General features: G+C 40.5%; 1 protein-coding gene across 5 annotated transcripts in view; it reads left to right on the forward strand.

Annotated features, from left to right (window-relative positions):
* The window catches only part of PLCB1 (phospholipase C beta 1), a 792,589-nt gene that overhangs the window by 143,145 nt on the left and 636,322 nt on the right, over positions 1–13,122 (forward strand). The gene's annotated exons all lie outside the window — the stretch shown is intronic.

Consider the following 13,122-nt stretch of genomic DNA (forward strand, 5'->3'; position numbering starts at 1 on the left):
CATATTCCTTCAAAGTTGGCATGCGCCTGGGTAAAGTGAGTGCTTCTCTTATTACTGGAGGAGAGAGAGTTTTGGAGTCAATGGACAATATTTACAATACAGAAAAAATTAAAGAAAGTAAGTTTCACCCACAGTATTATCACCTAAAACATTGTCACCATTAGACTTTCATTATTTTGATACATTAAATATTTCTAAATAGAATTATACTACATATTCTGTGATATGCTGTCTTTGTTTTATTATATACTCTGAGCAATTCCTGAAATGTTTAATATCCTTTAAAATATTGTTTTGGTATTATTTATACTAGTAGGTATTGTAATGTATTTAACTGATTTCATATTTTGAGTCTCTATATATTTTTCCAAATATGTTCTGAAGACATCAATGTATATAAAAATCTCTGTAGTTGGGGCCAGCACTGTGGCATGGCGGATAAAGCCAAACCTACAGTGCCAGCATCCCATATGGGCGCTGGTTCAATGCCAGCTGCTCCATTTCCTGTCCAACTCTCTGCTATGGTCTGGGAAAACAGTAGAGGATGGCCCAAGTGCTTGGGACCCTGAACACACATAGGAAGACCTGGAGGAAGCTCCTGGCTCCTGGCTTTGAATCAGCACAGCTCCGGCCATTGCGGCCAATTAGGGAGTGAACCAGCAGATGCAAGACCTCTCTCTCTCTGCCTCTCCTTCTCTCTCTGTGTAACTCTGACTTTCAAATAAATAAATAAATCTTTAAAAAAAATCTTTGTGGTTTTCTTTAAGGTACAGTGGATATTTCAAGATTTTAAATATGTTTTTCAAAATTGCCTCTCAGAAAAGTGGTAGAATGTTATACCACACTTTGCACACATGCTTACTCCCACACTTATATCTGTGGGTACTTATTGCATCAAACTTTCCTCCTTACTAAATAGTATGAATTTTAATATAATTGCCAGTTTGATGGTTAGCAAACTGTGCCTTAGTACTGTCTTAATTTCTATTTCCTTATGAACATTGAAACTTAAAAAAAACACGACTCTAATAAGTTGTACATCTGGTTTAAATTTCCTCTATATGACATTTATCTGGTTTTCTCCTTACAAATTTAAGAAAGCTCTTTCTGTGATAAGGATACAGTTTGTCTTTAATTATATTTGAATATTTTCCCAGCTTGCAGTTAGCCTTCAGTTTTAGTAAATATTTATGAGTTGGGAAATTTGTTCTATTGCCATATTTAGAACAAATATTTATTTGTATCTAGTAATCAATCAATAAATGTTTATTTAATGAGAGATTGAAAGAGTGAACAGTTAGATTTATGACCACAATTTATTGTTCTTAATGCATACTACTAGTTCCTTCTTCCTTTAGCCAGGTTTCTCTCATTCTGAAACTTTCAGTTTTGACTTGTTTCTTGGCTGACTGGAGTTGTACTTTAGTAATACATTTGAGAAAGCATTCACGTATAGTATGCTTCAAGTCTTCATTCATCTCCAGATACATTCCATTGACTTTACCCTAGCATGTGTGTGATTGCACAGAATTCTTCATTATGGCTATTTCCTTTCAAGGCTCTGTAGACCTTCTTCCCCTGTCTTCTGGCATGTGATATGAGAGGAGCTTGGCTTTTTATTTCTTTCCAAGAAATTGTTGCTGATTTTGTTTTATCTTCCTGGGAGCTCTAAGGACTTTGTTCTCTCTTCTTGATCTTTGAAAGTAAAATCAACTCACTGTAATAGGAATGGCTGATAACTTTTCATAACTAGCTCCTGGAATCTCAGGGATTATTTAAATAAACATATTTGGAAATGTTCCCTTTGGCTCTGCCCTTAATTCTTGTATCTCTTGGGTCTGTCTGGTTTCTTCCTTGGGAACATTCGTTTGACTATTTGGGTTTGCTTTTCGTATCTACTGTGTTCTTTCTCACTATTTTTATCTCTGTCTTTTTTGCCCTTTATTTTAGGGGAGCATAAAAATGTCTGCTCTTGCATCAGAGGTTCGATTTTTCTACTCTGACAAATATGTACCTGTTTTGTAATAAAGATTTAAATTTTGCTATGACTTTTTCTTTCTCAACATTGTCTTTTTTGCCTACTCAGATCTTGCTTTGTTTTGAGTTGTAGTTTAGCTCCTGTTCTATCATCTCGTTTGCTGGCGGTATCTTCTCATTGTTTAAGGAGTTCTTATTTCAGGGAATGTATTGATCCCATAGGGCAGACGCTTCACTCTTGCTTGCTTTAGTAAATATGTTCCCAAATGTATGCTCCTTTTCATGTTGTCTTTCTCACTTAAAAATTATATAGTTCAGTATCTTTAAGGCTTAAGCTTTTTTATTTTATTTTATTTTATTTTATTTTTTTTTTTTGACAGGCAGAGTGGACAGTGAGAGAGAGAGACAGAGAGAAAGGTCTTCCTTTGCTGTTGGTTCACCCTCCAATGGCCGCCGTGGCCGGCGCGCTGCGGCCGGCGCACCGCGCTGATCCGATGGCAGGAGCCAGGAGCCAGGTGCTTTTCCTGGTCTCCCATGGGGTGCAGGGCCCAAGCACCTGGGCCATCCTCCACTGCACTCCCTGGCCACAGCAGAGGACTGGCCTGGAAGAGGGGCAACCGGGACAGAATCCGGCGCCCCGACCGGGACTAGAACCCGGTGTGCCGGCGCCGCTAGGCGGAGGATTAGCCTATTGAGCCGCGGCGCCGGCCAAGGCTTAAGCTTTTAAAACATTTTTGTTCCTGTTACTATTTATTCATCCTTGCACAAAGAAGTATCTGGGAGTTAGGCTTGCTATTTAACCATAACATGAAATAATGGAGGTTGGATTCTTGGATGTTTTCGTATCTCAATATTTATTTATATTTTTATTTTCCCAGAACCCTCTGTCATTTCTTTACCTGAAGACAGAATGTTATAGTCAATGTTTGTGTCACTACACCCAGATCCTTGAGACTTTTCTGTATTTCACTCTCCGTTTGACCTGGCCTCCAATCAGGTGCCAGATGTGGCCATGCAGAACCTTCCTGCCTGCTGCATCATGGAGATGAGGGTCCAGGTCAGGAAGATAATCCAGAGTTTGTTTGGGTAGGTGCTCCGGAAGATGGCGGACTCTCTACAGGGGCTACTTGGTCCTGTGGCCGCCTCACCTGCACCCACCATCTGGGGAGCTGGGGAGCTTTCTGGTATCCTGCAAGGATCATTTCTGATTGTGATGTGTTTATTTCTCAAGAGGGAATCTTGTAAGATAGTACTTGGATTTCCCTTACAACAGTTTTTCACCAATCTTCAGTTAAAGGCTGGGGTACTGTGGGTATTGTCTCAGGGCTGATACATTATTCCCTACCTGTTGTCATCTATTGGTCATTTTAGACTGGATTGGAGAGACATAATATAAGAAGAGAAGATATGTTTTCTCAGGTTTCTATCTTATGTAACAGTGCCAAGTTTGCATTAATCCCATTATTTCTCATATAATGATCATATTTCCATAGTATTTCACATTTTGGCAAAATTGGTTTTAGTGATTTTTTTTTTAACTGGGAAAGAAATCCCCTGTCACACTCTTCATATCCCCTCACACCGCTGAGGTTAGCCCTGGAGTAGAGGTGCAGGCTCCCTGGTGGGTCCTCCTGAGCTGTCAGCAGTGTCCCTACTAGGAGCTGGAGGACGCTGCCCTGCTGGTCAGTTGTAAGGATCCAGGCAGGGAACCCACAGCATCTACAGCATGGACCCTTAATGGTCCCTTCCATGTGAATCACATTTACGTGCTGTTTGTCCATTTCCCCTTTTGTCAATTATCATTAATTAATTCAACACATAGTCACTGGCAATTACATGTTAGAGGTCTTGAATCTTTTTAGGAGATGTCCTTCAACGAAAGACAAGGATTCATTTGCCCTTTGCTCACATTAGGCAGAAGATTGTTTCTGAGTAATGCAAATATCCTTTTATCTACTACATTTATAATAAAATTGTTTCCTCCTTGAAAGGATCATGGTTTCGGGCCTAAAAGACTTGAAAAGTCTGAAGGCTGTTGAAATTTTCTGTGAACTTTTGTCTGCGTGACTTCCATTTGCTTTGCATATAAAGAGACCACCCAAGTCATAAAGTCATAATACTCAGATCCATGTTTTTCATCTCTTAATTATTTTAACATTTAACTTTTAATCCAACAGGAATTTGTTTTGCATTTTTGTGATAGATGACTCAAATGAATGCAACTTTCTAAAAAAAAATCCAGTAGTGCTGTTTACTAAATATTTCTTACCTATTTATGTGTGGCTTTTTTTATTCTTTCTTTCTTTATTACCCAAAGGATCTATCGCCTCAAAATTCAGTACATATGTAGTAGATATTTACATTTTATTTATTTATTTAGTTAGTTTTGGACAGAGTGGACAGTGAGAGAGAGAGACAGAGAGAAAGGTCTTCCTTTGCCATTGGTTCACACTCCAATGGCCGCCGTGGCCGGCGCACTGCAGCCGGTGCACCACGCTGATCCGAAGGCAGGAGCCAGGTGCTTCCTCCTGGTCTCCCATGGGGTGCAGGGCCCAAGCACTCGGGCCATCCTCCACTGCACTCCTGGGCCACAGCAGAGAGCTGGCCTGGAAGAGGGGCAACTGGGACAGAATCCGGCACCCTGACTGGGACTAGAACCTGGTGTGCCGGCGCCGCAGGGCGGAGGATTAGCCTAGTGAGCTGTGGCGCCGGCGATGTTTACATTTTATATAAACACGCATTTGTATAATATATAAGATTGTGCTATATATTATTTAGGAAAATTCCAAAAAGATTATGGAAAAGATTATAGAAATTTGAATTTATATGAACTTTTTGAAGCTCCCTCATAGATTTACATAAATGTAAATTCATGTATTTGTATATAAATTTAGTACATTGTTTCAGGTGCCAGAGATATTTAATAATCCAAATTGTATAATTAGAATAAAGAAGGAGACAGCTTACTGATGATAACTGTCACCCCAGATACCTCATCTTTGTCCCCAGGAGACTTGCTCAGGCGTGCAAGGGAGGGACAGAGAGCCAGACGGTGCCTGTGGTTCGAAGTCAATGATTCCTACAGGGGTGGAAAGCAATTACTCAGTACCAGTCCCCTGGGAGGCTCCCGACAAGGCAAGCATGTTCCCTGCATTCATCTCTACAAGGTGTAATAATTAAGCCAGCAGAATCATAGCATCCGCCTGATGGTTGTACAAAGAATCAGCATGGACCCTCTTGGCTTGTTCATCACCTGCATGTCACCTACACAGACTAGTAATTACTCAAGGAATTTATGGCATTTACACATGACAATGATTTGTGCTGCCTTACCACCTCAGAGTCCTAGAGTACAGTGGGCAGCTAAAAACCTGTTTGTAACCAGTGAATCTTAGACCTTGAGGTTTTAGGTAGTATTGGCTGACACTAGTCTTAAGAAAGATTGTAAATGGCTTCATTGAGAAGAGGATGAAGGAATGAGGACAATTCAATACATTTGTGGAAATATTTGAAATTTATGTATGTGAAGAATTCTCATTAAGCAAATAGAAAATATTTATCATGAAAAATCCATGTATAGGTTTTCAAATTTTTCCACGAAACATAAACTTATCTTTTTATTCCAGTTTTCCACAGACTTTTTGAAGTACTATAGTCTGTGCTGGATTTGGCCATCTTGATGCTTGTAGTTAGCAGTAGCTTATTCACTGCTCTGTAAATTAGAGGACTTTTCTATTTGAGGTATAACTATCTATTGTATGCCTCCCAGTGACTGGATAGAGACTGGATAGCAAAGAACCACCAGTACATTGGAAGTGTTTGGCAGATTTTAAAGTCTACATTTTAGGTCTTTCCTTCTCTATCCTTGCATTCCCATCCAGAGACCTCTGCAAACTGACATGATGCTTTGTCTACCCAGCTCCCTCTCCTTTTTGTGCTAGAAGGAAATGAGGAGTGTTCTTCTCATGAGCTAGAACTCTTGACTTGGAATGCTGACAGAGAAAGAAAATTATGGAGAGGAGAAAAATTTACTATCTTAGGTTGAGCTCACTAGAAGCAGAATTTGAATTGGGATTCTCTTACAAATAATTTTTTGAAGGAGTGTCTTTAGGAAAAAGAGTGAACAAGGCAAAATAGGATAAGGCTGGAAGCTACATATAGATTGGGTGGGAGAGGAGTAGCTTCTTCCTGGCCCCACAGTGAGTATGAATTGTACTACCCAGTGGACCTACAGATAGAACAGGGGCTTGGGCTGTGATACTCCTGCCAGCTGATGGCCACCAACAGTTTCTCCCTCCTGGTGATGGGTACATAACCTTCCAGGCAACTCCAGCCTAAGGCAATACTCCTCATCAGGTCTGAGCTGTTAGTACCCAACACCTGAAGCATTTTTGGGATGGGTGCACCAGCCTAGAGAAGGGGAACTGAGTGTGGCACTAGAGTATCAACCACAGTTCCTGATTTGGCTTTTCTTCCTCTTGCCCCCTGGTAGTCTTCATTACTCTTCATTACTCTCCTTTGTAGTCATAACACTTACTACTATCTGTAAATAGCTGACATATGTTTACCGTTTATTGTCTGCCTCTTCTCTACCAGACCCCAAATGCCCTGTGTCACATCAGTATCACACCACCAGTTTCTAAAACAGTGCTTGACAAATAGTAGTTTCCCACAACACTATCCACTGAAAGCAAGAGTGAATGAGTGGGGAGTGGGATGACCTAGAACCTTTGGAAATCTGCCTACACCTAACTACACTGGATGTTATCAGTGCTCCATCCAGATCACCTCAGATCCCCACTTCCCACTCCTGGGTTTCCATTCCTTAGCTTCTGTGCCACTCCTCACAAATACCCTCTGATCTTTTCTTCAAAAGGCAGCACTTGGGCCACTCCCGCAGGTGTCAGGAGCGTATGGGAGTTTCCTCTTGGACAAGTCTTGCCATTGATTGATGGGGTGTGGCTATGAAGTCTGACTCCCTTGCCACGAGATTGAAAACACAAAGTCTAATATATGAACCAGAGTTTCCTACAGAATCAGGCTGAGTCTAAAGCACTTCCTGAAACTGTGATTTGTTTGAATTCTTGCTTTCCTATTCTGTTCCTCTCCTCTGTTTCTCCTGTGAGCACTGTATTAATGTATCAGATGCTCACGTACCTGTATCTCAATGTCTGCTTTTGGGAAATTATATCTTCAACACCATCTAATAAATCCATAAGAAATATGTACATCAGGTAACTACAAAAGGCAGTGTGCAAGTATGACTGAGGCCTTTTCCACTGAAAGAATTATGCCATTTATTATAAAATACTTAGCCGATTCTTGGACACCCCTGAAGACTTTTCTAGAGAAGTAGTGTATGAGCTGGGATAATAGCTAAAATTGGTTGAGTACCCTCAGCCTGCCAAGCTCTGCTTTAAGCAATTGCCATGTGTTATGTCAGTGACTTCTCAGGCTTTACTGTGCATGAAAATCTCCTGGGGGTCTTGTTGAAATTCAGGCTTTATTTCAACGGTTCTGATAAAGGGATTTGCTACCCAAGCCCCCTGGAATGCTGATGCCGATGCTGTTTTGTCTAGACCACATTGCAAATAGCAAGGAGTTCACTCATTCATAACAGCTCTGTGAGGTACAGTCTAGTATTAATTCCTTTTTGCAAATGAGGAAAGTGAGAGGCATGGAGACATTAGACAATTTTCTCAAAGTTGCACAGTTGGCAAGAAGTGGGGCCAGCATTTGAACCAGCCAGCCTTGCTCCCAAATGTGTCAAGTGTAATGCTCTAAAGTCTCTACTGAAAAGTGAATTTATACATGAGGTCGCCCAAGCTGACAATTGAACACAGTGCATCCTCATGGTGAAACTCCAGTGAATAAATGCTCAGCACTACCCCAGGACACTGAGAGATTCGTTGGGTGAGTGTGATTCAAAGAAAGCCTGCTCCACTGTCAATTTCTCTTTCAGCCTCCCATGACTCCAAACCAGTAGGCTGCACTTTGACAGTGTTTCCTGATGCCTTAAAAGTAACTAGTGAATGAGTGCCAGTACCTAATAGGGGTGAATGACGGCAGTCATAATTTCTCAAAGATTATTTGATTGGTCTTTTGTGATATTTCAACATGTGATGTAAAACATCAGGCAACTGGAGATTTATAACCTGACTTACTTTAATTGATTTTTTGGCTTCCTTGAGTCTAATTAATTTTTACTGTGTACCTTAAAATGGTGAAGTAGGCTTCCTAAAAGCTGTTGGAAGACAACTTTATCACAGTTTATGAAAAATTAAGACTTGGCTTTATTTGATAGATAAATAGAAATTGATTTTGCTGTTGAGGTGCAGACAGAAAGGAGGAAAATTGACTCTAGAACTCAACAGGGGACCTTGTATTACTCTACTTTGGTTTGAGTTCCCTCCAAGAGGAGACTCTGCAACCAAAATTTAGTGGAAGTAGTTTTCTGAAGGAAGTGTCAGGAAGCTCTGGCAGGAATGGGTAAGTGAGAGAGGCAGGATGAAGTCTCCAAGTGATGCTTTATCAAATAAGTTACCACCCTGGGCAGCTGGGGCTCAATCCCTGCCATTCTCTGGGAGACAGTGCAGGCCTTAGAGTTATCCCAACAAAGAACAAAACAGCTGTGTATTTTTCACCAGGTCTCATCAGTAATGGTTTGAGGGCTGCTCCTGGACAGGTGTGCCATTAATCCTCAGCATTTCTGGGCAAAAGCCTAGCAGTCTCTGATGGCCAAAGACAACTCTTAATGCAACAATGGAAGTGCTTGCACTTGGAGCTGTAGGGCTGGGACGACATGGTAATGGTAAATGCCAAGTGGATGTAGACAGAGCACCTACAGCATTGGTGGCAATGTCTAAATATAAATTTGTTTTCTTTCTTTTGTATATCATTGACTCCCTACTCCACCTCCTAGATCCCAGCCTCTTGTTCCTCATCTTTCATGGAGCTGTTACCTAGACTACCTGACTTATGCCCTGACTTGTAGATATTTTATGAATGCAGTTGTCCATCTTATATGTTGTAATACAACACTCTATCCCAATTTAGAAGAATGTAAATTAAATTACATCTGTGAATTATATAAAGCTTATAGTTATTAAAGGGAATAGGCAAACTATAAAGTATTTTAGGATTTTTTGCATCAGTTTGTTCACAATGCACAATATGATGTCTTGGTTTCAAATGGATCCTCAGTAACAGACTTTTTGGTAAGAAGAAGAATACTCAGCCAAACTGAAAATTTAATAGAAGCTTCTGTGTTGCGGTAATTTTTAATGGGCTTAAAATTTAATCTTGAAGATGCAGCATTCGTGTTTAGCATTGTCAGAGGCAAAGGAGGGATAAAAAATGCATTCCAGGCCAAAGAGAAATAAATCCAGCTCCTTCCCAGAGTCTGCTGCCTTCAGGGAAGCATTACCTAGGTCTTCTGACCGGTACCGCTCCCATTGTCATGCCACTGACCAGACCCAGCTGCTCAGTGTGCACCTGGATGTCTTATTTGTTTCTGTGACAAAGAAAACAAAACAAAGACAGCGTGGTCACTGACGCTGAGCTCAAGACTCAAGAAATTATTTTCACTCCAGTTCTGTTGTCCTATCAGGAAGCTACTCAGAAAGGCCCAGGAGCAACTAGGTATTAACCTGTGTCCTTACCCATTTCCTTAGAAATCACATGAATCTGTAAGCACTGCAGGCTAGGAGGACAATTTCAAGATATATCTCTGATTTAGATTTTGATATTTGGAAATTTATGTTTATTTTGCGAGCTGTTATGTAACTCAACAACATATTTCCAGTTTAGTCTCATTATTTCCTTTCTTCTTTTTAAAGATATAACTTGCATAATTTTACTACAGATTATTCTTTTAAAAAACACAGAATGCAGTATCCTAAAAAAATCCATAATTTACTTTTGATACTAAGTCCTACAAGTTTATTGTGCTATCATACACAAATCAAGAAATTAAAGAGACCATAAAGAGTCAGAAAGGTAGAGAGACAGACAGTTTCCATCCACTGGTTCACTTCCCCAAAATACCTGCAATAGGTAGATCTGGGCCAAGGACAAAGCTTTGAACTCAATCCAGGTCTTCCAGGTGGGTGGCAGGAACCAAACTACTTGTACCATAACCTGCTGCCTCCCATGGTCTGCATTAGCAAGAAGCAAGAATCAGGATCCAGAGGCAAGTACTGAATCCTCTGTTGTGTGAGACAGATGTCTTAAACTCTATGCCAAACACTGGTTCCTTGGTTTTGTTTTAATTAACAAAGCATCGTGCTCGCCGTCTGCCAGGCAGTATTCTTAACACTTGGCAAACAACTCATCTGGTCTTCCTAACTTTGCAATGAAATGGGTGCTGTTTTTACCCCCATTTTTAAAATCTGGAAATGAAAGCATTGGGAAGTAATCATGGTCCCATTATTATGAAAATAACATTGAGACTGGTGAAATATGTATATATATATATATATATATATATATATTTCAAAACATTTATTGCAAATAAAAAGATCAGCTTATTTTCATGTGTTTTTGAAACCCATGCGTAATGTTTTCATAATACACCTTTTTCCATAAGCTCTTTTAAGAACATTCCTATTCATTAATTTTGATTATTTAATCCTTAGATTAATCTTTCTGCCTCTGCCTCTATTCCAGGTGGCTTTGTGGATAATTTCCAATACCTCTTAAAGGGTCTCTCTGTGTTCTCTCTGAATTATTACACTGTTGCCCTGGCTCTGTTACAGTGAGGGGAAGGTTGCAGAGTTCCCACAGAAGGTAGACAAGGCCAGAAAGTCAAACATACCATTGAAAACACTTTCAAACAGTTCCACGATGCTGCTGGTGTTTCAAGTGTAACCTTCTGTAGTAAATTCTAAAAATGCTGTTTTATAACTGCAAAGATTGACTGAAGAAAGAAAAATTTTTATATCAGGCATTTTTTCCTTTTATTTAATGAGTACAAATTTCATAAGTACAACTTTAGGAATTAGTTAATCTTCCCACCATACCCACCCTCCTGCCGCCACTCCCACCCCACCTCCTCCTCACTATCCCATTCCCTGTCCATTCTCCATTAAGATTCATTTGCAATTAACTTTATACAGAGAGGACCAACTCTATGCTAATTAAAGGTTTCAACAATTTGCACACAAACACACAGAAAAAAAAACTGTTTGAGAACAAGTTTTACAGTTATTTCTCATAATACAACTTATTGAGGACAGAGATCCTGCATGCGGAGTAAGTATACAGTGACGCCTGTTGTTAATTTAACAATTAACACTCTTATGTATGAAGTCAGTGATCACCCAGGGCTCTTGACATGAGCTGCCATGGCTATGGAAGCCTTTTGAATCACAATCTCTGTCAGTATTTAGACAAGGCCATAAGCAAAGTGGAAGTTCTCTCCTCCCTTCAGAGAAAATTACATCCTTCTTTGATGGCCACTTCTTTCCACTGGGGTCTGTGGCTTGTCCTGAAAAGTCACACCGTCTGGGAGATCAGGGCGACAGTGTCCTTCCTACAAGGAACACCAGAGACAAGCTTTGGCCAACATGTCAGACTTTATTCACAGTCATGTACTCTTTTTAAAGGGCAGGTAGAAGGGGCATAACTAACTCAGGGGAACACCAACCATAGGACAGAATGGACATTGGCGCCAATATGCCTCTCCAATCAGCTTGAAGGTAGCTTTCTAGGTGGGCCTGGCCACACCCAGGAGCAGTTTACCTGATTGGCAGAAAGCGGAGGTGGGGAGAAATGTGCCTGGGCTCAGGCTGCTAGGATTGCCCACAAGGGTTTCACTCACAGAGAGCTTTCATGTAGGATAATATTTTTTTTTTTTTTTTTTTTTTTTTTGCCATAGTGTCTTGGCTTTCCATGCCTATATCAGGCAACTTTTAAGAAAAGCATCAGGCCGGCGCCGCAGCTCATTAGGCTAATCCTCTGCCTTGCGGCGCCGGCACACCGGGTTCTAGTCCTGGTCGGGGCGCTGGATTCTGTCCCAGTTGCCCCTCTTCCAGGCCAGCTCTCTGCTGTGGCCCAGGAGTACAGTGGAGGACGGCCCGAGTGCTTGGGCCCTGCACCCCATGGGAGACCAGGAGAAGCACCTGGCTCCTGGCTTCGGATCAGCATGGTGCGCCGGCCGCAGCGGCCATTGGAGGGTGAACCAACGGCAATGGAAGACCTTTCTCTCTGTCTCTCTGTCTCACTGTCCACTCTGCCTGTTACAAAAAAAAAAAAAAAAAAAAAAAAAAAGGCATCAAATCTCTAGTGGAGAAATGAATACTGGGTGAATGAATCAAAAGGTTTTTGCTTCCCTGCAAAATTGATTCCTTTCCATTTCACATCAAGCTTCTTTAATTTTTAAAGCTTGGTACTAGGTTTACATATTACCCTGGGAATGTTTGCTATAGCAGTTGTACTTTTTGAAGAAATACAGACTAAGGGTTAAGAAAAGGGGCTCAAGAAATAGAAAACCTGATTTTGACTCTCAGCTTATTCTTGAATATTTTTTGAATTTCTTGAATTTTAGATAAATTCCTTTGAACCTCAGTTTTCTCATCTGTAAAATAGGCACACTAATCTGTACCCATGTTATAGGATCAATGTGATGATTAATTCCCAAGAAGGTCCTTGAAGGGTGCCTAACCCTTAGTAAGGATGTTCTGAATGTGAGATATTCCTAGAGTCTAACACAGCATATAATATTATCCTGAATAATACTACCATTACCAATGGGCCTAAAAAGGCTCTGGTTCCATTACTTCCAAGTTTGTCACCTTAATTAAATTACTCAACCTCCTAGAGCTCAATATTCTCAACTTCAAAGTGAGGTCAATATTACTTTTCTCATAACATGACTATAGACTATGTGCAAAACTCCTAGAACAATGTAAGTGATTTTTGTCTTATCACTTCTCAATCTGAGAACCACATACATAGTAGGTGCGTAAAAGTGTTGAATACATGTGTGAGTTGTCTATCCATAGCCACAGTATGGAAGGACTTTTTACGTTAAAGTGGCATCTTTTGCTAATACTGTAGTTCCAAAGATACGTTATTTGTTCACATTGTGAATCAGTGTTGTATGTGGTCACATTCATTAATGCCACCATTGATATCGTCAGAAAA

This window comes from Oryctolagus cuniculus, chromosome 11, assembly GCF_051225735.1.
Source record: "Oryctolagus cuniculus isolate XC-2025 breed Fujian yellow rabbit chromosome 11, ASM5122573v1, whole genome shotgun sequence".
NCBI lineage: Eukaryota > Metazoa > Chordata > Mammalia > Lagomorpha > Leporidae > Oryctolagus > Oryctolagus cuniculus.